General features: G+C 36.1%; 1 protein-coding gene across 4 annotated transcripts in view; it reads right to left on the bottom strand.

The window, feature by feature from the left end:
- Window positions 1-22427, bottom strand: part of LOC106881021 (F-box/LRR-repeat protein 20) — a 413298-nt gene that overhangs the window by 298094 nt on the left and 92777 nt on the right. For 3 of the 4 annotated variants that reach the window (XM_052966263.1, XM_052966260.1, XM_052966259.1), the window contains exon 2: window positions 3973-4053. The exons of the other annotated variant lie outside the window; for it this stretch is intronic. The gene's annotated coding sequence lies outside the window, so the exon portion shown is untranslated. The remainder of the gene's footprint in view (window positions 1-3972; window positions 4054-22427) is intronic. 4 annotated transcript variants of the gene reach the window in all.

The following is a 22427-nucleotide window of genomic DNA, read 5'->3' on the forward strand; positions in this document are numbered from 1 at the left end:
GCACATGAGCTAGTCCAGGGGCACTGGCAACGATCCCGCTCGAAAGATTTCATGTGTCGCCCGCACATGAGCCAGTCCAGGGGCACCGGCAACGATCTCCTCGAAAAAACCTCGTGTCACCCGCACGAGAGCCGGCCCAGGGGCACCGGCATCGATCTCGCTCGGTGGTTGGCGTTAGGAAGGGCATCCAGCTGTAGAAACTCTGCCAAATTAGATTGGAGCTTGGTGTTGCCATCCGGTTTCACCAGTCCTCAGTCAAATCGTCCAACCCATGCTAGCATGGAAAGCGGACGTTAAACGATGATGATGATGATATATATATATATAGTCCCTAGTAAACAGATTGAAATTAAGAAATCCACTGGCTGTATACCAATCTTCTTATATTTTTAATTTAGGTAGTATAAGCAGAAGCCCGTTTGCCAAATATGAAAAGGTTACTCTGACAATCTGAAAGCACACTCATCAATTCAATATAAATACAATGAACTGCAAGTGTATACTGCAAGAAGTAACAGACTTCACATCAATCAAGCCAGTATTTCCCTGGAAGTGAATTTTTATTTTTATTTTACAACTGCAAATGGTCAGAAGGAACTGTTCCCATACTGCTAATTGAGTGGGTGCAAATGGTATGGGGGTCCATAGCAATACACAAACACAGTGAAAGCCCAGAATTGTAACCCAATAAGTCTTTCATGTGCTGCCCAAATATAGAAAATGTAAATCAGCCAACCCCAATGGAGTTCTCAGACAACAGTAAACTTCAAAAAATGAAAAGCTCCAATGTAAACTGAAACAGAATATTAAGCCAAATCAATTACCACAAAAAATCAGCTGAATCATAACAGGGTTACTCTGCAGTATTTCACTCAAAAAGAGAATATCCTGAAAACCTATTTTATGCTGAAATTATCAATAAATGTCCCCAAAAATGATAAATCTTTACACACATTCATAAGAATAAGGTTGACAGAGAAGCATAGATTGATAGAAGCAACTTATATTTCTCCATCAAGAACCAAAAGAAACAGTCATGAAGAATATTTCAGGATTAAACTTGGGTGCAGAAGATGGGAATTTTTTTTTACAAAGATTCTGGTGCATAGTTGTGTGGCTGAGAAGTTTGCCTCTGAGCTACATGGTCTTGGGTTCAATCCCACTGCATGGTAATTTTGGCAAGTGTCTTCAAATAAAGCCTTGTGAATGGATTTAATAAATGGAAACTGAAAGAAGCTTGTGTGTGTGTGTGCATGCAGACGTATGTATGTGCGCACACACACACACACACACACACACGTATCTATGTGTGAGCATGTTTATGCTTGTGTCTCTATTTTGACGTGTGGTTGTTGTAAATGAACATCATTCATTTCCGATATTCTACGGAAAAATATCATCTTGCCTGGAATCAAGTAAGGGTTGGCAATTGTCTGGCCCATGCAAGCATGAAGAAATGGACATTAAAACAATGATGATGATGATGACGACAACGAGACACACTTGCTCAGATTCAATTACTAAACTCCTAGCTATATGGCTACAACTTCAACTCTTACTGTAGTTATTATGTAAGACCCATTTCTGCTGCAGTTAAATTGACCAATGAAAAATAGGATCCATTCTTGCTTCACAGTTGAAGGACCAACAATTAGAACAATACCCAGATGAATATAAAGCAACAAACATAAAATGTCCTCAGGAAACACAAAAACATGTAGAAAAAATATTACTAGAAATCTAGAAATTTCTTTTTTTTTTTTTCAAGTTTAATATATTTGATATTGTAAATGCTAGCTGTCTAACTTGTAAACTTATACCAAAAAAAAAAAAGGGTATGTATATGATTAAATAGCAAGAAAAGAAAATTCATAAATAGGAGGTGTTAGGAAGGGCTTTCAGCTGTAAAAACCATGCCAAAACAGATACAGTAGCCTGGTGTAGCCTTCTACCTGGCTGGCTCCTGTCAAACCATCCAACCCATGCCAGTATGGAAGACAGGTGTTAAAATGATGATGGTTGAGTTGCTAGTGTCTAGAAAAGAATCCTTCTAATAAATTATCAGCAGTTAGTGACTATATTCCATGCTGGTATGGGTTGGACATTTTGATAGGATCTCACAGATCAGAGGACTATGCTGGGCTCCAATGTCTGCTTTGGTTTGGTTTCTATGGCTGAAAGCTCCTCCTAATGCCAGCCACTTTACAGTGTGTAAATAATCAAGCTCCTCCTAATGCCAGCCACTTTACAGTGTGTAAATAATCAATGTCAATTAGTGAATTATTTATAAAGAAATAACAACTTAGAGTATCTTCATTGCAATATGCAAAAACAACAATGCCATCATCTTCTACATGTCCATTGATGCTGTTTCATTCAAATCTACCACTCTTGAAAGAATGCCTTTCAAAAATGATGAAAATTATAAAGCGTGTGTTGAAAAGCAACCCACACACAAATATATAATAGGTAATACAAAGATTACAAAATTAGACAAACATAAATCAAATTCTAAGGTATTAAAGGAATCTACACTTCAAAGTGAGAGACAGTCGAAGAACATCCTGGAATAATCCCATTTTCCATTAGAAGAAAAAGGCTTAGATCCACAGTAAAATCCATTTCTAAGGAGTTCATGCTGAAGATATTGTACATTAAGCAATTCCAAGCAAACATGCAATGAGACAGAGTTCAACAGACTTAACTATGCTATTACAGAAAACAATTATTCGGTTTTTTTAAAACATTCTTTCCTTGTTATTATGGGTAAGGATTTTTCTTTTTTTGTTTTCTAACATACATTTCTAAAATTTTTTCTATCATTTTTACATCCACTTCATAATAAAAGAAAAAGTATCAACATGAAATTTTCAAATTATTTAGTCCTTTAACATTTAAACCAGCCATATCCAGCTCAAATATTTTACCCATTGTATGTTTAAACTGACCAGATCTGGCGTTTCACACCTACCCTACAATGTCATTCTCAAAATTAATCAATCACACCATCAAAACCTTGAAAAGCATTACACTTGACAGAGTAATCTGAATGCTAAGTGGTTAAGGAAACATTTTAGGAAATATAGCCAACAGAGAGATACTTTACCAGCAGTTGTTACTTTGATATATTCCAATGGAGTGCTACTTATGTTTGGGTAGAAAAGACTGAAGCCATCTCAAAACGTCTTCAAAGATGACAATGTAACATTATCTGAGCTGATGCTACTTGAAAATAATTGCAGAGTTGACATAACTAATGTGGAGATGCTAGTCAATATCTCAGAGATAAGTTACAAATTTCAACCATCAGCTCATTGTTAAGGCTTCTAACAACAACACATCTATGCAGTAGTTTCAATTCACTACATCCAATAAAGTGGTTTGATTCCAAGCCACTCACATTAGTAAAATAAGAAAAGTTTCCTTTTATGCCCTAGGCATGGTTGTGCTGTAAGATAGTTGTTCCCCAAGCACATTGTTTCAGGTTCAATCTCACTGCATGGCACCTTGGGTAAGTGTCACTCAAGCTGATCAAAGCCTTATGAGTGGATTTGGTAGACAGAAATAGGAAGAAGCCAATTACATTATGTATTTTTGTCCCCACCACTACATGATAACTGGTGTTGGTTTCTTTGCAGTTAAACAAAAGAGGTTAAAAGAATAACTAAACCCTTCAAGATAATGCTCCAGTATGGCTACAGTCCAGTGACTGAAACAACCAAAAAAAAAAAAGGTAGAAGAACCAACATTTTAATTTCTATTTTATTTTCTTTATTTTTTTTTTTTCTTTTCAACCATAATCCACTATCATATTTCTTACTACAATCTAGGAAACAGATCTTTTCAACTGATATGATAAGTGTTTGTTACATTTTAAGAGTTCTTCAAAATTCGTCAAACTGATCATTAACGACTGAAAGCTAAACAATCATACATAAAAAAGTTGTTTTTATTTTTAAATGTAGTACTCACCAATTCCAGCATATTTGATAAAAGATGTCCTTCCATGCAATAAATGCTACCCATAGTATAACTATCACAGACTATAAATCACTGCAAGTAAAAATGAAAACTCAATTAAAAAAAAGTCAAATAAAAATCAATAACAAAGTATTTAGTACCCTACCCCGCCTACATATACAAGTGTGTGTGAATTTTTCAAATATCTATTAAAGAAACAAATGTACACACACATACACACACACATGTATACATATGTACACACACACCTAGAAATTAAATTATGAAAGCTCAATGTCAAACCTAGAACAAAAATGTGCATGATGACTGAAAATTTAAAAAAATCTTCACAAATTTTTCAAACTTTTTTTTTTTTGGATATATGCTCTTTCTATATTAAAAACATGGGTTGACAATTGTTTCTGCATAAGAGACTGTATGCCTCCAATAATTTGGGTAATTTTTACTCATTTCAAATAGTCATTGATTTGTTACCTCCGCCAAGGAAGGAGATTGTTTACATTGGCGTTGGTTTGTCCGTCTGTGTGCAAAATAACTCAAAAAGTTGTGAATGGTATTTGACGAAACTAGCAGGAAAAGTTGGTAATGACACAAGGAACAGATGATGAAATTTTGGTAGTGATCTGGGAATTTTTATGGATTCTTGAAGGATTTTTCATTTGTTATATTTATTTTACATGAAGTATTACAATGTTACGTTCTTTGATTATCTCCCTTCAAAACACATTCATTGCTTGCACGTAACCTATGGTGGTGGTGTTGTTTCCAAAGTTTATTTTCGTTTCTCTATTAGTAATTTTACTCGCGTATCTATCTTAAAATGAGCTGCTTGGTGGAGGTCTGCGAAGAATGACATGACAAGCCTTGACTATTGGGATCGACGCAAAAAGCTCAGGCCTTGCTCCCTCCACCGCCACTGTGAGCTCTATATCATCTGTATGATGTGGAAAATATTCCCTCAACATTGCCCGTCTTTAAGATTCGTCCAAGGCTTGGCCCCCATGCCATCCATCCACTACAGAAATGTTCATGTCGTATCACAATACTATGACAGAACTATTTCCCCTCAATTGGCCCTGCTCTCTTCAACATCGTGCCAGACACACATAAAAAGGAGGAAAGTGACTTCACGGCACTCAAATGATCCCTAGATGATTACCTACAACAAATACCGGATAAATCACCCACAGCCAGATATGTCTCTGAAAACAATAACCCTCTGCTTAAATGGACTATGGTTCCCCAGAGCTGAGTGTGTATCTCTTCCAGGTGGTACTATTAAATTAGACATGGCCTGAGTCAACTTCGGCCAAAGCTTATCTAAGTAATCTAGTCTATGCTGTAACCTTTTAATCAAAGCATGACAACATGGGTAGAGGCTGATATCTTAACATTTCTGATGGTCTTAAGTATAAAAAAAATTATTAAAGATTTATATAGAACTACATTCAGAGTATATCTATAAGCTATTGTGTTTAGACCTGGTTTCTATCTTCAAACTGTTCCATTTTGTAGATGCAACTTTTTTTTCTTTTTTTTTTTATAAAGCACTCTGAAATTAAAAAAATTAAAAATCTGCAACAATCTCGGTCCCATTAGTATCAGATAATGGATTTTCAACTGTGTAAAGAAACTGATTGTGGTGATTGTAGTTTTGATGGTGATTGTGGTGAAAGCAGAGACAGATGATGACGATGGTCGAGATAAGTATGGGAGGAGGATGAAATGGTATCGGTGGTTATAATGGCAACAGGAGCGGTGTGATGTGTGATGTTAAGGTGATGGTGGTAATAGTGGTGTTGATGATAGTATTAGTTGTGTGATGGTGGTATTGTAGTGGTGATATTGGTTGTGGTGGTGAAAGTGACTGTCAAGGTAACCATCATGATAACGTTGATGGCAGTGTATGTGGTCGAAGTGGAAGCAATGACAATGCTGCTGGTGATGGTGGTAGAATAGTTATGGTGGTGATAGTGGTGGTGCTGGTCATGTTGGTGGTCGTCATCGTAATGCTGCTCCTGCTGGTTTGGCAGAGGTCTCCGCTCTCTGAGTGCTTTTCTAGTTATCATTATCCTTATTATCATTGTTGTTCACAACTATATTCATTCATACACATTGGGTAAACCTCAAGTACTATTAGAAATGTGATCAGTGTATTTATTTTGCCAAATGCAAATTAGATATGACTTGCCAACTACTTCTTAAAATTTTGCTTTTAAACAATCTTACAGCATCACCCCCACCCCCACCCCAGCCAGTGCATATCGAATGAACAAATTTCAATAACATTACATATGAACCAAAATGGCCAAGTAGATAACAAGTTCAAATCTGCTGCTTGCGTTTCATTGTGTTTGTGACCAGAACACATTATTCTACATTACCTCTGTTATCTCTGTTCATTTTTTGGCATTTCCATCACCCTCACATACTTCTGACTCCATCCCTGGCACTGTACATCTCTCTCTTGCCCCCCACTCTCCACACACATTACATCATCTTTTCTGCCACCTATTACCTTTCTGACCCACACCTACTCCCTCCACATTCCCCACCAACTCACATTCATAACTGACCACGTTTCCACCCATGATCATCACTCACTGCATTTCCCTCCACCTGCCACTCTCCTCTCACACTGCTGTAGACGTACCCAGTCACTTATATTCACCTTCCTGTAACTGAAGGGTATACTCTGGCACATCTTCACCACCATCCTCTTTTTTTCTTCTTGAGGTAACCATGTAACTTCCTGTTCTTCTCCCTCTGTAGATACCTATTCCTCTCCTATTATACTTTCACTTCTCAACATCTGGCACAAAGCCACCACTATCAGTACTATAGTTGAGAGGTCTCGCAAGTTACCCACTAGTGCCAGTACCATATAAAAAAAAACCACCTGGTACACACTGAAATGGTTGGCATTAGGAAGAATATCCAGCTACAAAAAAAAAAAAAATGCTAAAGCAGATATTTCAGTGTTGTCCTCTGGCTCACCAGCCCCTGTCAAACCATCTGTGCCAGCACAGGAAAAGGATAGATGATGATGATGATGATGGTGGTGGTGATGGTGGTGGTGACCTTCATTTGTGTAGGTTGTAAGGAATAGTACAAAATCTTTTAGGAATGTAACAGACTTTCTTCCAATGGGAGGTGAAGATATATATTTCTCACTGACTACTTACCAGCAAACAAGAGCTAACAACTAGTTTTCTATGGATTTCTCTGAATTGAGGAGACATTCAGAGCAGATAGACACTGTAGGAGCTTCCCTCAATCAAAATTTCATTTTCTGGATGACATCCTGAGATAAGTAGATTAATATACTGATAGGACTACCAAGAGAGCCACTACATGGTCACTTAACTTGTAAGAAATAGCATTGAAATTTGTCAGATTACACCATATCATATTAAATAGTGGTTACCTGATATAAAAAAAAAAGATTGGAAACAGAAGTTGATTTATTTATGGTTTCATATTAAAATATGTCACGCACAAAATGACAGCTTCCAAATCCTGTTTTTCGACTGGATGAAAATTATCAAACTTAAAATTTTTTAATTCTCTGGAGAAAGTCAAATATCTCCTGAGCTTCAGCTTGGAAAATTACATTAATGTACCAAATTTTAAAATTTTCAATAAACTTTGAATTTTATAAAACTGGCAGCCAAACTGAAAAGATCCAAATTGCATTTATTTTCTCAATGACATCCTGGGATAAGTAGATTAATATACTTTACACAATTCTGATAGGAGTTGCCAAGAGAGCCACTACATGGTCACTTAACTTGCAAGAAATAGCAATCAAATTTCTGTCAAATTACACCATATCATATTAAATAATAGTCGCCTGATATATAAAAAAAGATTGTGTGGTCATGGCTGGAATACTGTGATCAAAGGTCAGCTTGACCAGAGCTAATTAGGAGCTAAATACCACCTCCTCCCATTCAAACAGAGAGCCATTGAGAAAAAGAGAAACTATACATAGTTGCTTGGCCTAGTGAAAATAACAAGCAAATTTCTTGCAAATCACTTTACAATCTTAAAAAAAAAGATATATTTCCATAGAATGGTCCTAGACTCTCCTTGTCTGAATAAAAGACAACATGGTTACAAATGAAGAATATGATTATAAATCTGTTTGATCAGGGTTGGCCTGGGACACTAAAGACTAATAACAACAACAACAGCCCTTATTGGATCAAGATTTTAAAGTCATGATCTTGCAGACTGTATTCCAATACCTTAATCCCAGACAAAGCTTTCAACTATTGTTGTCAAACATTTGTCAGAAAGAAAGAAAGCAAGAAGGAAGGCAACAGAGAGAAAGATTGCATAAAATAGCAAAGGGAGAATTCACAGCTCACAAATACAAAAGGAAAAATGATGTAATATGTAGAAGACAGCAAATAATAGGGTGGTGGGAAAAGGGACAGCCACTAGATATCAGTGTCTAGAGTAGATTACTTAATATGCTAAGCTACCAACAGAATATGAATGTCTGGCTAAAAGGAAATGAAATATCCAAAGTTGGAATGTCTTGAAAATAATAAGAAAAGGAAAAAATTCAAATTCATATGTCATTCCCAGTAACACAGGCAGGATATGACATAACCTATAACCATCAAAATAACACATATCTCTTACTACCATGTTCACACACACACAAACACATATACACACATACATTACATTTGCGTGTGTAAACACAAGAGGATACACACACATATTTACATGTTTGTTATCAGCGTATTCATATATGTGCACATATAGAAGTGTGTGTGTGTGTGTGCCACCTATCTTAAAATTGAAAAAAATATACTAAAAACATTAAATAGTCATTTATTGGAAACTTTTGGGGGTTTTTTTCTCATTTTTAAAGTAGATTTCCACTTTAACTAGAACACAATAAAATCATTAAACAGTTTGACAAATGAAATTAAACAAGAGTATTATATAATCCAAACAGAACCACAAAAAAAAAAAGAGAAAAGGTTGAACAGTTACAATAGAAAACTTCCATTCTATCTAATGTCTAATATTTAATAACCAAGAAATACAATTACATTGTGAGTTTTGAAGTATGAAATTTTTTTTTAAATAATAATATATAAAAATAATTAATTTTTGACCTGTTAGTTGATTTCTTCTATGGATGTCAGTTAATACAATAATAATTTGAAATAAAATTCTTCTGAATTTGCTCATACTTCAGAGTGAAAATTGTCTAAGGTTGTGACCAATTAGGCCAACAAGCTAAAGGACTGATAACTTCATAGCCACTCTGGATGCAATGCTGTTGAGCCCCAGGTCAACTCTGATCAAACAGACCTGTGATCAAAAGAATTCCAGTTACGACCATATCTTAATATAGTCTGTAAGATTATATTATCTAATGTGTCCTTCACCAAAACAGAAGCATGGAATTTGAAAGAGATTTGGCTAACCATGAAGAGGGATCCCAAACTCAATAAGTATTTTGTTGTAACCTGGAGTATGAAACAAGCACTTGCAATAAGTCTTTATATTTCATCTACCACCCCTTCCTTTCTCATTCATATGTTGTGACAGAGAAAAACACAAGTGTATTATTATAGTAGAATAATAGCCTGGACTGCGATTACCAGCATGAACGTCAGGCTTCAAAAAGTAGTTTACCATTTAATCGTTTTAGTAAATTTATACAGGAAAAAAAAGCATTATATTGTCCATCAAAAATAAAAGTAAACTTCATTATATTTAAGCCCTTATTTTTTTCTGTAAAAACCTATTCTGACATCAAATGAATCAACTTCCGGTATGAATGTTCAAATTTTGTATGACTTTTTTCAACAAAGAAATTTCAAAAAAAATTCTAGAAACAATCTACTGATGTAATTTACACACCAACTAAAGTTTATTTTTATTTTTGTGAGAAAAAAAAAATGCATAAATTACATGGGTTTTTATTGTAGTATTAAAGCTAACAGCAGAGTTATAAAAGTAACAAGCAGTTATGTTTGACTGGACAAAAGACAAAGTTTGCCACCCACAGACAGTCTTCTACGAATTTCTTTAACTCAATATCGTATACAAAGTTTGAGTCAACTCAAGCTTGTGGTAGAAGACACTTAGCCAATGTGCTGTGTAGTGTGCATAGCACCTATGGCAAGTGTCTTCTACTATACAGCCTCAAGCCACCAAAGCTTTGTGAGTGGATCTGGTAGATAGAAACTGAAAGAAGCCCATCATGTGTGTGTGTGTGTGTGTGTGCGTGTGTGTGTGTGTGTGTGTGTGTGTGTGTGTTTGTGCGTGAGTGTGTGTGTGTGTGTGTGTGTGTGTACACGTGTGTATATATATATATATGTGTAATCATCATCATCATTGTTTAACGTCCGCTTTCCATGCTAGCATGGGTTAGACGATTTGACTGAGGACTGGTGAACCAGATGGCTACACCAGGCTCCAATCTGATTTGGCAGAGTTTCTACATATCTGTATATCTATATGCGAGTGTTTTTATGTCTGTTTGTTCCCTACCACTGCTTGATAACCAGTGTTGGCATGTTTATGTCACCCATACTTTAGTAGTTTGGTGAAAAGAGACCGACAGAATAAGTGGAAAGCTTTAAAAAAGAAATAAGCCCTGGAATTGATTTGTTCAGCTAAAACCCTTCATGCCCACAGTCAAATGACTGAAACAAGTAAAAGATAAAAAGATAGAACTACACAGCATGAACCAAACCTCTTTAACATTAGATCCATGTGTGTACCCACAATATTTAGATTACCACCACAATTTCTCTCTCCCAGTCTGTTTTTTGTTAAGGAGGCTGGCTACTACACATGACCTTTGAACACAAATACAAGTCTAAATAAAATCCAGAAGGGTGTATAGTGTACAAACAAAACCAAGGTTATAATCAATGATAGAATAAACATGAGTAAGACTAAAGTCTTAATCAGCAACAGAGTAAACATGAATGAGATTAAAGCCATCATCAGTGATAGACTATGCATGAATGAGATTAAAATCAACAGTGATATATATTTTCTTTCCTTTTAAGAACATGTGCAGGAGTAGCTGTGTGGTAAGAAGTTTGCTTCTCAACAACATGGTTCCATGTTCAGGCTCATTGCATGGCACCTTGGGCATGTGTCTTTTACTAAAGCAATGGGCTGACCAAAGCTTTGTGAGCAGATTTGGTAAACGGGAACTGAAAGAAGCCTGTTGTGCATGCATATATAAATTCGTATACACACACACACACACGCAAAATAATTATTGGGGTACTTTTGTTCAACAAAAACCCCTTCAAGGCAGTGCCCAGCATCACTGCACCACAATGACTGGAACAGGTAAACAATAGATAAATCATTATAATTCACTCAACTATATTGCATATGCAAGAATGCCAACCATGCACAGATTACTCTGCTCAACAAGACAAATCAATGCAAGACCCTCTACATAGTTGCTTGACCTGCTAGAAACAACAGCCATTAATAGTAGTTCTTCATTCAACATGGTTCCCCAGCCTGTAAGAATAATGAGATGCAACACCTAATTTATTCATTATCATCTTGTGACTGGGGCAACCAATCAGTGATATTATTCCAGATCCAGGATTTTCTTGTCTGTCTCTTCTTTGCCTTCCTTCAACAGTCCTGAGGAGAATGATTTTGGACAGGGAGTGCCACAGTGAAATGCCAGAGCTTATGTCATGCATCTTTGTACTACATATGCTTTTGGCATTTCACTGTAGCAAGGAGTGACTTTTTGTCTTACAAAATTGTTTGCCTTATGCTCTGTGTATAAAGATGCCTTCAATAACAGTTGCATTTGAACATCTCTATTCATTGTTTTTTTATCAGCTATGAATGTCCAATTTTTACATCCAAACAATAAAACTGAAGTCATTTTCATCTGAATGGACTGAAGTAACATGAAATAAAGGGTCTTGTCCAAGGACACAATGTACAAACCACTCCAGTAACTGAATCCACGACCTTACAATAAATTGAGTTGAACAGCTAAACCACTAGGCTATGAACATTCACTAAATAAACAAATAAACAAACAGTGAATAAATAAAATATAATGATACATATAATGTTTACATAACACTTTTCTAACAATACACAAGAGCAGTCCAGTAGAAATGCTTTCCTAGACAAGCGTTATGCTACTTTCGTTTGCTAGCATGGAGTGTTGAGAGATTCTCAAGTGAAACCTGTTCCTCTCAATAGCAACTCAACAACAAATATTAGGGTTAAGTGGTTATAAAAAAAATTACATTGTGCATGTATGATCTTGTGCATTATTATTATTATCATCATCATAAAAACATTATGTCATTAGTTTGTAACTATGCTGTTTTCTGGGTTATTTAAAAATTATTTTAAAAATAGGTCAATTTTACTAGTTCATCATTAGCAAGACTGGTGAGTTTACAGTGAGATAAGCCTTGAGACAAGCATAGTGGTATTTTGTTACTCAGGACATAAAAGAATTCTAAAAAGTAACTCTGAGATTTCCTATGAAGTTAACCAATATTTTACAGAAATTTAAGAAGAATTTTGACACAATCCATTATAGAACGAGAAAATTTACTTTTAGCAACATCACTTCGCAAAAGCACATGCAAAAATACACTCTCACACAGATAAAACATACTTACACACACACATACACTGTACACAAAAAAACATGCTCGCATACACACAAACAGAAAAAATTTCCACATAAAAACATGCTTACACACAACCTGCACTCACCAAGACAACACACGTTCACACACAACCAGCACTACACCAAAATAACCCACGTTCACACACAAACTGCGCTCACCAAAACAAACCATGCTCAAAGCATGCTCACACACATGCTTTTACACACAAACAAACTCTCACCAAAACTGTTACTCAAACGCACAAAAATATGCTCATATCAATATACACACAAGAACACAGTCTTACCCACATATATGTGCACACATATATGTGTGTGGGTGAGATTATACAAAAAACATACCCCCTCACACACACAAAAATCACATGCACAATTCACACCAAAATATACATACAGTCGTTGGGAAACGTTGCACGTGTCACCATGTTTGTTTTGTCTTGTTCTAATCTGTTGTTGTTGCTGTTTTCGTGGCTCATATAACTATTTGGTTTCCAGTGTGAAAAATGAGAGGATAGGATACAGGAAACAGAACACAAGGAAGTAAAAGAAAATGACACATCAAAACATGAAGTGTTGCCAACCAAAAATATATGCTAAAATACACACATCTTTGAGAGATAATGTTCCAAAACAAGTATGTACAACCTGCAGCACAAGCACCTCTTTATGACATTTACCATGGCATATGTAATGTCACAGTTATATAAACAGAAAATTTTAGTTGAAATGTATTATAGGCAAAGGCGTGGTCGTGTGGAAAGAAGTTTGCTTCCAAATCATATAGTACCAGGTTCACTCCCACTGCATGGCACCATCAGCAGGTGTCTTCTACTATATAGCCTCGAGCTGACTAAAACCTTGTGAGTGGATTTGGTAGACGGAAACTGGAAAAAGCCTGTTGTGTGCGTGTGTGTGTGTGTGTGTAACTAGAAAAAGCCTGTTATAAGTGTGTGTGCATATGCGTGTGTCTGTCTATCTGTCTTTGTCCCCTACCATCACTTTACAACCAGTGTTGGTGTGTTTACATCCCTGAAACTTAGTGGTTCAGTAAAAGAGAACAACAGAATAAGTACCAGGCTTACCAAAAGAAAAATTAGGTACCAGGGTCGACTCCTTCAACTAAAAATTCTTCAAAGCAATGCCCCAGCATGGCCACAAGCTTAATGGCTGAAACAAGTAAAAGATAATCTGCAGGTTCAGCTAATAGATTTTAATGCTTTGCTTAGGTGCCCATGTGGCTGTGTGATGAAGAATTTCACTTCCCCAACATTTCGGGTTCTGTCCCATTGTGTAGCACCCCTTAGGAAAGCGTCTTCTATTGGAGCCTCATACGAGAATTCGGTAAACAGAAATTGAAAGAAGCCTATCACATTTGACACCACAAAATAGTTAAAAAATGTCGCAATCACACAAGTAAAATTCCTCATTTCCAGTCTTTCCAGTAAACATGTCTGCTCTGGTCAATACCTAAGAGACAAACTCATTGTCTGATTGCCTTTGAGAATATTTTGCTGGGTCTTCAGCAAAAACAGCCATTCCAGGATACCAACCAATTAAATGTAGGCTTAACATAATATATAATGAAGAATCCAGCACCAATGACACAGTTATTTGTAATAGTACAAGTACAAGTTACTAAGTATTTTCTGGTGCGAATGTTATCTCAAGATAAGTTACTAGTTTAAATGTGTAGAAATAATGCTTATTTATACACATTGTCTTGAATTAATCATGCATTATCTCATAGCCTTGAGATTACAATGACGTGATTGTTTACTTTTAGAATGACATTGTAGTGTGGGTGCAAGAAGCAGGATCTGGTCAGTATATACATACAACGGGTAGAAGATTTGGGCTGGATATGGCCAGTTTAAATGCTAAAAGGTTAAGTGTTATTCAAATAACAGTTACTAGTTTAAATGTTATCCCCAACAAAACAGTTACTAATGATTGTTGATCATGTTGCAAACAATTCACTCAAAGGGGGAATGGAGATAGTATCTTTCCCCTCTTTTACTATATACCAGATATAGCAAAAATACATATAGTTTAAAACCAATTCTAAATTAACTAAACACAGATCTGGAACATTATAGCATCAATGCACATATTATACACACAGATATACATATAATAATATGTATATTCAATGTATATTTATCAATATTTACAACATATATCTATATCTATATTTATATATACACACATATCTATGTACAAGCTTATCACTTACAGCAGCGATGCATATAGCTACATCAAATCAAGAATGCTGACCAAAAAAAATTTTCTTTTTCTTTTTTTTAATTTTTGTTTTTGCATAAATCTAAACGATAGTCTTGTCAATGCTCCAAGAGAGGATATATTATTGTCTGATAAGAACACTAAGTGCAAGTCAATATCTGATAGACTGCAGCTGCCGCTGCTGATGCTGATATGAAATGCTGAACCAAATAAAAACAGAAAGATAACCCAATAGTCAGCATTTTCTAATTAACTTTAGTATTTTGATGTTAATCCTTCACATACCTATGAGTATATGTTTTTGTAGGATTTGAAAACCATCAGAATAGGTTGTCATATCTACTACACATAAACAAGTTCAATTGTCTACTTTATCTACTGCTGGCCAGTCATGATCTCTCTATTGCTTGTCTTGTTTTCAGGTATCCTCCTTTGGCATGTGCGCACAGACACTTCTCCAGTGTTCACCACTTCATCTCGTGATGGCATAACAGTCCTTACCATTTGTTTTTACTGTTTTGTTTTTTTTTTGTTTTTTTTTGTTACCACTTTAACCCTCCGCAAATCGCAAATTTTTTTAATTTGCTTTGCGGGAATGACTGTTTTAATGAAGTCGCATCTTGTCCCAACGTTTGAAACACAGAGTAGGTAAAACAGGGGACAACTGATGAAGGGATTGTTTTTTGCGTTTCCAGGCTCAGTCCCACCGTATGGCACCTTGAGCAAGAATCTTCTAGAATTCAACACTGGATTGACCAAAGCCTTGATAGATAGACGAAAACAGAAAGAAGCCTCTGTGTGTGTGTGTGTGTGTGTGTGTGTCATCACTGCTTAGCAACTGGTGTTGGTTTATTTTCATTCCTATAACTTAGTAGTTCAATAAAAAGAGATTGATAGAATAACTACCAGGTTTAAAAATAAGAACTCTTTTTTTACTCTTTTACTGGTTTCAGTCATTTGACTGTGGCCATGCTAGAGCACCGCCTTTAGTCGAGCAAATCGACCCCAGGACTTATTCTTTGTAAGCCTAGTACTTATTCTATCAGTCGCTTTTGCTGAACCACTAAGTTACGTGGACGTAAACACACCACTATCAGTTGTCAAGCGATGTTGGGGGGACAAACACAAACATATACATACACATACATATATATATATATATATGATGGGCTTCTTTCAGTTTCCGTCTACCAAATCCACACACAAGGCTTTGGTCAGTCCAAGGCTATAGTAGAAGACGCTTGCCCAAGGTGCCACGCAGTGGGACTGAACCCGGAACCATGTGGTTGGTAAGCAAGCTACTTACCACACAGCCACTCCTGGAGGTTAATTTGTTAAACTTTTCAAGGCAGTGCCCCAGGATGGCTGCAGTTCAGTAACTGAAGCAAGTAGAAGATAAAATATTAATCTCCTGTTAGATTTCTCTTAAAATACACGACCTTTATTTTTCAATAACATTTGAGAAACATAAGCATTTAGTAATATGCCTTTTTCAATATTATAATGGTGTTTAGAACTTATATTAACATGAAATTTCAATGGACAGTTTTAATTTAGATCACTCCTTTTAGTATTTAAACCATATCCAGCTCAAATGTTCTACTGCTTTATGTTCAAACTAGCCAGATCAGGCCTCTCACACCTATCCTATAATGTCATTCTAAAATTAAACACTTGCATCATTGAAATCGTGAAGCTACAAAGTAGTGCATGATTAATTCAAAACAACGTGAAGTAAATAAGCAATACATTTGACAGAGTAACCTGAATATTGAAGAGTTAAACAGGAACATTGTATCATGCCACCAGGAACTCTTCTCAGATGAGTTGGTGCCAAAGGGGTTAAATCAGTGTCAAAATCAGTTAGTAAGCAACTACATAAGAGGTAGAGGTCAGCGACCTAACAAACCTATTAAAGCTAGAGAGAAGAGAAAGACTGCAATGCAGAAAGCTTTTACAATGACTTTCATGTATCCAACTACTCCTGATACACACTAATGACCAACACTTAAATCCCTACTTAATTCTTTAATCATTTGCAACAAGTAACTGGAAACTGTTTGTGTATATGTGTGCATTACATATATATATGTGTGCATTACATATATATATGTGCCTGTGCAAAACATATGTATGTACATGTCATTGTTCAGTTTTATTTCAAGATTTCTTGCCAATAGAGAGAGACAGTTTCTAACCTAGATCCAAGACGCCTTCATTGGAATTTCAACATCAACATGTGTGTGTGTGTGTGTGTGTGTGTAGGTAGGGGTGAATGGCTAGGGATATTGGATCCAGGCTGGTGTTGTTCAAGTGCTCTAGTATAATCCTTAGTTCTGGTTAACCATGTCAAATGATATGGTTTGTTTACATCCCTGTGACTTAGTTCAGCAAAAGGATAACGAGATATCCATGCAGCAGAAGCATATGTCTGACAGAGGTCTAAAGAGAATATACTGTATACAAGACTGTATAGATATATAATTCTCTATTTTTATGTTAATGTGTTGTGTGTGTGTATATATATATATATATATATATATAAGTGCACACATCTCTAAACACACTGTTGCAGATAAAAGTAGTGGATATTTTGCACAAGTATCCAGTTGTAAATGTTGATAAAGATACATATTATTATTAAATGATGAGATAAAAAAAAAAGGTTAACTGAAATGTGTTGTAGCATTATTATGATGATTAACTGAAATACATGCTCATTGAAGAGAGAGAGGGGGGGGGGAGACATCTCTACAATTATTCACCAGCTGCTTCTCTTTCAGATCCCTCAAGAGAATCAATTAATCAGTAAAACAAATTTCCTGAATTTATGTAAACTATGAAAATAATGACTGATTGCATAACCAGAGTTTTCTTTAATCTTTCACTTATTACAGTCACTGAACTGCAGTACTGCCTCAAAGGATTTTAGTCAAAGAAATCAAGTCCCAGTACTTATTTGTTAAGTCTGGTATTATTCAATCAGTATCCTTTACTAAACCACTAAGTTTTGAAGGTGAAAACAAACCAGCACTGGTTGTCAAATATGAGAGGAGGGAGCACAAACACACAAACATGTATGACAGCTTCCACGGTTTCCATCCACTAAATTCACCCACAAAGCAGTGGCCAGCCCTGGACTATAGTAAAAAGAAAGAAAGGAAAACACTTGCCCAAAGTGTCATGCTACGAGACTGAACCTGAAACCACAAGATTGAAAAGCAAGCTTTTTAACCACAAAGCCACACTTGTGCTATTAAGTATGAAACCAAAAAATCTTTATACTCAGTGGGGGTGAAGATCATCATAGGAACTATACTGAAATCTAGAATGGACATTCAGTATGTACATGTATATATACATATGGCACATAAAAAGCACCAACTGATTGTGGCCGTTGCAAGCCTCCTGGCCCTCGTGCCGGTGGCATGTAAAAAGCACCCACTACACTCATGGAGTGGTTGGCGTTAGGAAGGGCATCCAGCTGTAGAAATACTGCCAGATCAGACTGGAGCCTGGTGCAGCCTCCTGGCCTCCCAGACTCCAGTCAAACCATCCAACCCATGCTAGCATGGAAAACGAACTTTAAACGATGATGATGATGATATATCAGTCCATATACTATCACAACACATGAAACAACACTCATAAATAGACCAGCAATAAAGAATCTGTGATGTTAAAACCAGCTGTCCTGAACGAACATCACTGATAAATCCTACAAACACAAAATGAGAACCTATAAATCCATGAAACTAATGTAATGAATTGTATCATTAATAAGATAATGGTAATATACTAATTATACCAGAGAATTAGAACTTACTGGGAGACCAAACTACTAAGCCTAAAAACCTTCACAACAGATAGCAAAAAAAAATATATTAAAACAACCATACATTTAGTCAAAGTATAAAAATGTTCAGATAAAAAAAAATGATGAAAAAAAAAAGGGGGGGGGGATTAGAGAGGATTTGCTTCACAAGAGTTTTAAATTATAATGAGATGGGGAAAACAGGAAAAAAAAACAGACATTACACCTATTAATGAGAGTATTTTCATGCAATTGTTTGAGTATTGAAAGAAGTGGGTGTTTAATTAGATGAAGAGGATCACATAATTCTCTGATAATAACTAAAATGTCTCTTAATAAAATAATTTGTATTCAGAAATACACATATACCTAGTTTTTAGCTTTACTATTATCTAATAAATTATAACCTATTTTATTTTATTTCTTCAATTTTATTTATAACCTATTTTATTTTATTTCTTCAATTTTATTTATATCTTTCAATTTTTGTTGTTGTTGCTGTTGTTTAGTCCCAGGTCATCACTGATTGAATAGATCTCAATATTCAATATGAATTTCCTACATTTAAATAGTAGAGTATGAATATAGGAGACACTTGGCTGCTATTTCTAACAGGACAAGCAACTGCATTAGAGGTTCACTCAGCTTGTTTTGTGTCACAAACTAGTACAGTTTAGAAAGTATTAACATTTGTGTAGAAGCAAACAGAGCACACAAACATGTATGAACAGACAAACAAACACACTTTTTCTCGAAGGAAAGGCATAACAAAAACAGATCTCATTAAATGTATTCTAATATTGAAAATGTTATCTATGAACTGTCAACATTAATATCATGAATGTAATATGTCCATCCCAGATTTCAGAATGTTTATACCCTCCTTATCATCATGTAGTCAACTCATACAATAAGAGCTAGCAAATACTTGAGACAGTTACTTGAACCTGCTAGAAAAAGCAACCAAATCTCCTTCAAACTACACTCTACCATCTTAAATAAGGAAACAAAACATTAGCTCACAGTTCTGCATACATCTGTAGCAATACTTGGACACCTCATCAATGTCATATCCTGAATCACTCGATATTTCAGATCTTGCAGCATATACCCTTATCCAGGTGATCTGACTTAGGCTGATCCAGCCTAGGTCTGCCTCCAAGCCTAGGTCTGCCTCCAAGCCTAGGTCTGCCTCCAAGCCTAGGCCTGTATAGAACCCCCACTACGACCACATGTTTTCAGCTAGATGCATTTTTTAGCAGTCTCCACATTGTTCTTGGTGGCTCTTCTGTTGCCTGTTCCTGCAACGTCCAGAGCTCCATAGGCCTAAGTCAGGGATCAACCTGCAAAACCTCATGCCCAACCCCATGGCAAAACCTAAACTTCCATCCATTTTTGTGACAGTCCTCTACCAAATTCCTAGTACTTAGCTCTATTCTTTCTTAGCCTCCTCCATCTTCTCCTTCCAGAGAACAGATAACTCCAATAGGATTGGCTACCTTGTTATCTCAGAAACCAAGTGGTTATCTGATCTCAAGGTCTGAATGATATGTGATGGAAATTTTAGCTGATTTCTCCACATCAATTTCCATCACTTAGTCTTGTGTTGAGGAAAGTGAATCATTATAACTGTGCTTAAGTTAATTTTTGTTTTCTTTGGCCTCTCTCCCTCTTTAACAAAAGGCTGCTTCTCTAGCAGCAGAGTGGATATTTCTGCTATCACTGATCTCCTTGCTGACTGCTCAGCAACGATCTTGAGGATTTGATTATGTAAAGTTACATACATTACCTTCTGACACACTTGAAGATTTGATCATGTAAAGTTATGTACAGTACCCACTGACACTGTTGGAAGCAATAAAGTTTAAACTCATGACCTTCTAGTTTGGTTTGAAGTTCAACATTATGAGTTCAAACTGTACTTTATCAATTGCATTTTTACATTCTTTACAATATTTTAATTTTTTTTACATTACTCAAAGAAGGAAGGACAGTGACCATGACCTTTGTAAACCTTCCCAAACTGGTGAAATTGATGCATCCAATATCCAACTTGAACTTATGCAGTAAAAGTATCGAGAGCAAAAAAAGAACCAGGTGTGTAGTTCAAATGGTTGCAACGAAGGGTGATTGAAATTAGAAGCTTCTTTTTGACATTTGTAATGTGTCAGTGTTTTGAAGAATATACCAATAGTTAAAAATGTAGGTAATATATCTTCTCAAAATACATTACCTTCAATATAAATTTCATAAACATTGTTAATCATCATTTTAGCATCCACTTTTCCATGCTGGCACAGATCAGACAAAATTCTCTGAGGTAAATTTTCTATAGCCAAATGATCTTTCTGTTGCTAACACTCCACTATAGTCTTTTAAACGTGCAAACAAGCACAAAAGCCAGGAATGTTTTCACAGAAGATTGCAAATGAATGATACCACATGCAAAACAAAAAGACATACATGCATGCACACACACCGTCATCATCATCATCCATATTTCCATGCTAGCACGGGTTCGATAGTTTGACTGGAGCTGGTAAGCTGCACTGGGCTCTGGTTTGTTTCGGCTTGATTTCTACAGCTCAATGCCCTTCCCAATGCCAACCAACCCACAGAGTATACTGGCTGTCTTTTGCATGTCACCAGCACTGGCCATGGCTACAATTTCACTTTGCTTCTACACACACACACACACACACACACACACGGGCTTCTTTTACTTTCTATCTTCCTAATCCACTCACAAGACACTGGTCAGCCTTTGCTAAGACAATGCTTGCCAAAGGTGCATTGCAATAGGACTAAACTCAAAACCATGTGGTAACAAAGCAGACTTCTTAACCACATAGCCATGCTTGTGCCTGTTAAATATTAGAATTGTTATATTTTTAACAAAGTATGCAGATTTCATAATGGTATGGGATAAAGACATGAGGCTTAATAATGAAATTAGCGTTAATACTGGTATAAATAGATGTAATTACATTCAAGTTAAAAGGTTCAGTGATATAATAGAAGCTGCCAATTATAGGGGAGGGGGACAGTCTTTTACATATGTTTTTTATTCATAACTTACTGTGATGTATTATCTTGCTGACGTTGTTATTGGTAATGAAGTATCTGATTTGCTGGCCATGCTTGTAGTCTGCCTGACTGCTGAGCCTCAGAATCTCTCATGTTATTGACAAACTGGAGCCAAATATCTCTTTGACCAAAAACTTTACTTGCTAGGAATGACTTGGAGTGCTTTGTTTTGTTTAGATGGTCATCTTAGTTATTTCGAAGGTTCTGTCATGCAAAAGACGCAGATTAAACTTTGTAGGCTTGAGGAGAGCTTAGGAACAAAAAGTGGGTGTCGAGTAGAATTTAATTTTGTAAAAGATTGTCATAACAATCATTTGTTAGGTTGTTATGCTACGGTACAGCTTAACAACCATTTGTTTTGCTTTGGTAACAGTTTGTTGCTGATACATTCACTAAGTGCAGGCATGGTTGTGTGGCAAGAAGCTTGCTTCTCAACCACATGGTTCTGGGTTCAGTCCCACTGGGTGGTACCTTGGGCAAGTGTCTTCTACTATAACCTCAGGCTGAGCAAAGCTTTGCAAGTAAATTTGCTAGACAGAAACTGAAAGAAGCCCATCGCTTGTGTGTGTGTGTGTGTGTGTGTGTGTGTGTGTGTGCTGTCCCCCACCACCTATTGACAACTGGTAT

This window comes from Octopus bimaculoides, chromosome 3 (genome assembly GCF_001194135.2).
Source record: "Octopus bimaculoides isolate UCB-OBI-ISO-001 chromosome 3, ASM119413v2, whole genome shotgun sequence".
Classification (NCBI taxonomy): domain Eukaryota; kingdom Metazoa; phylum Mollusca; class Cephalopoda; order Octopoda; family Octopodidae; genus Octopus; species Octopus bimaculoides.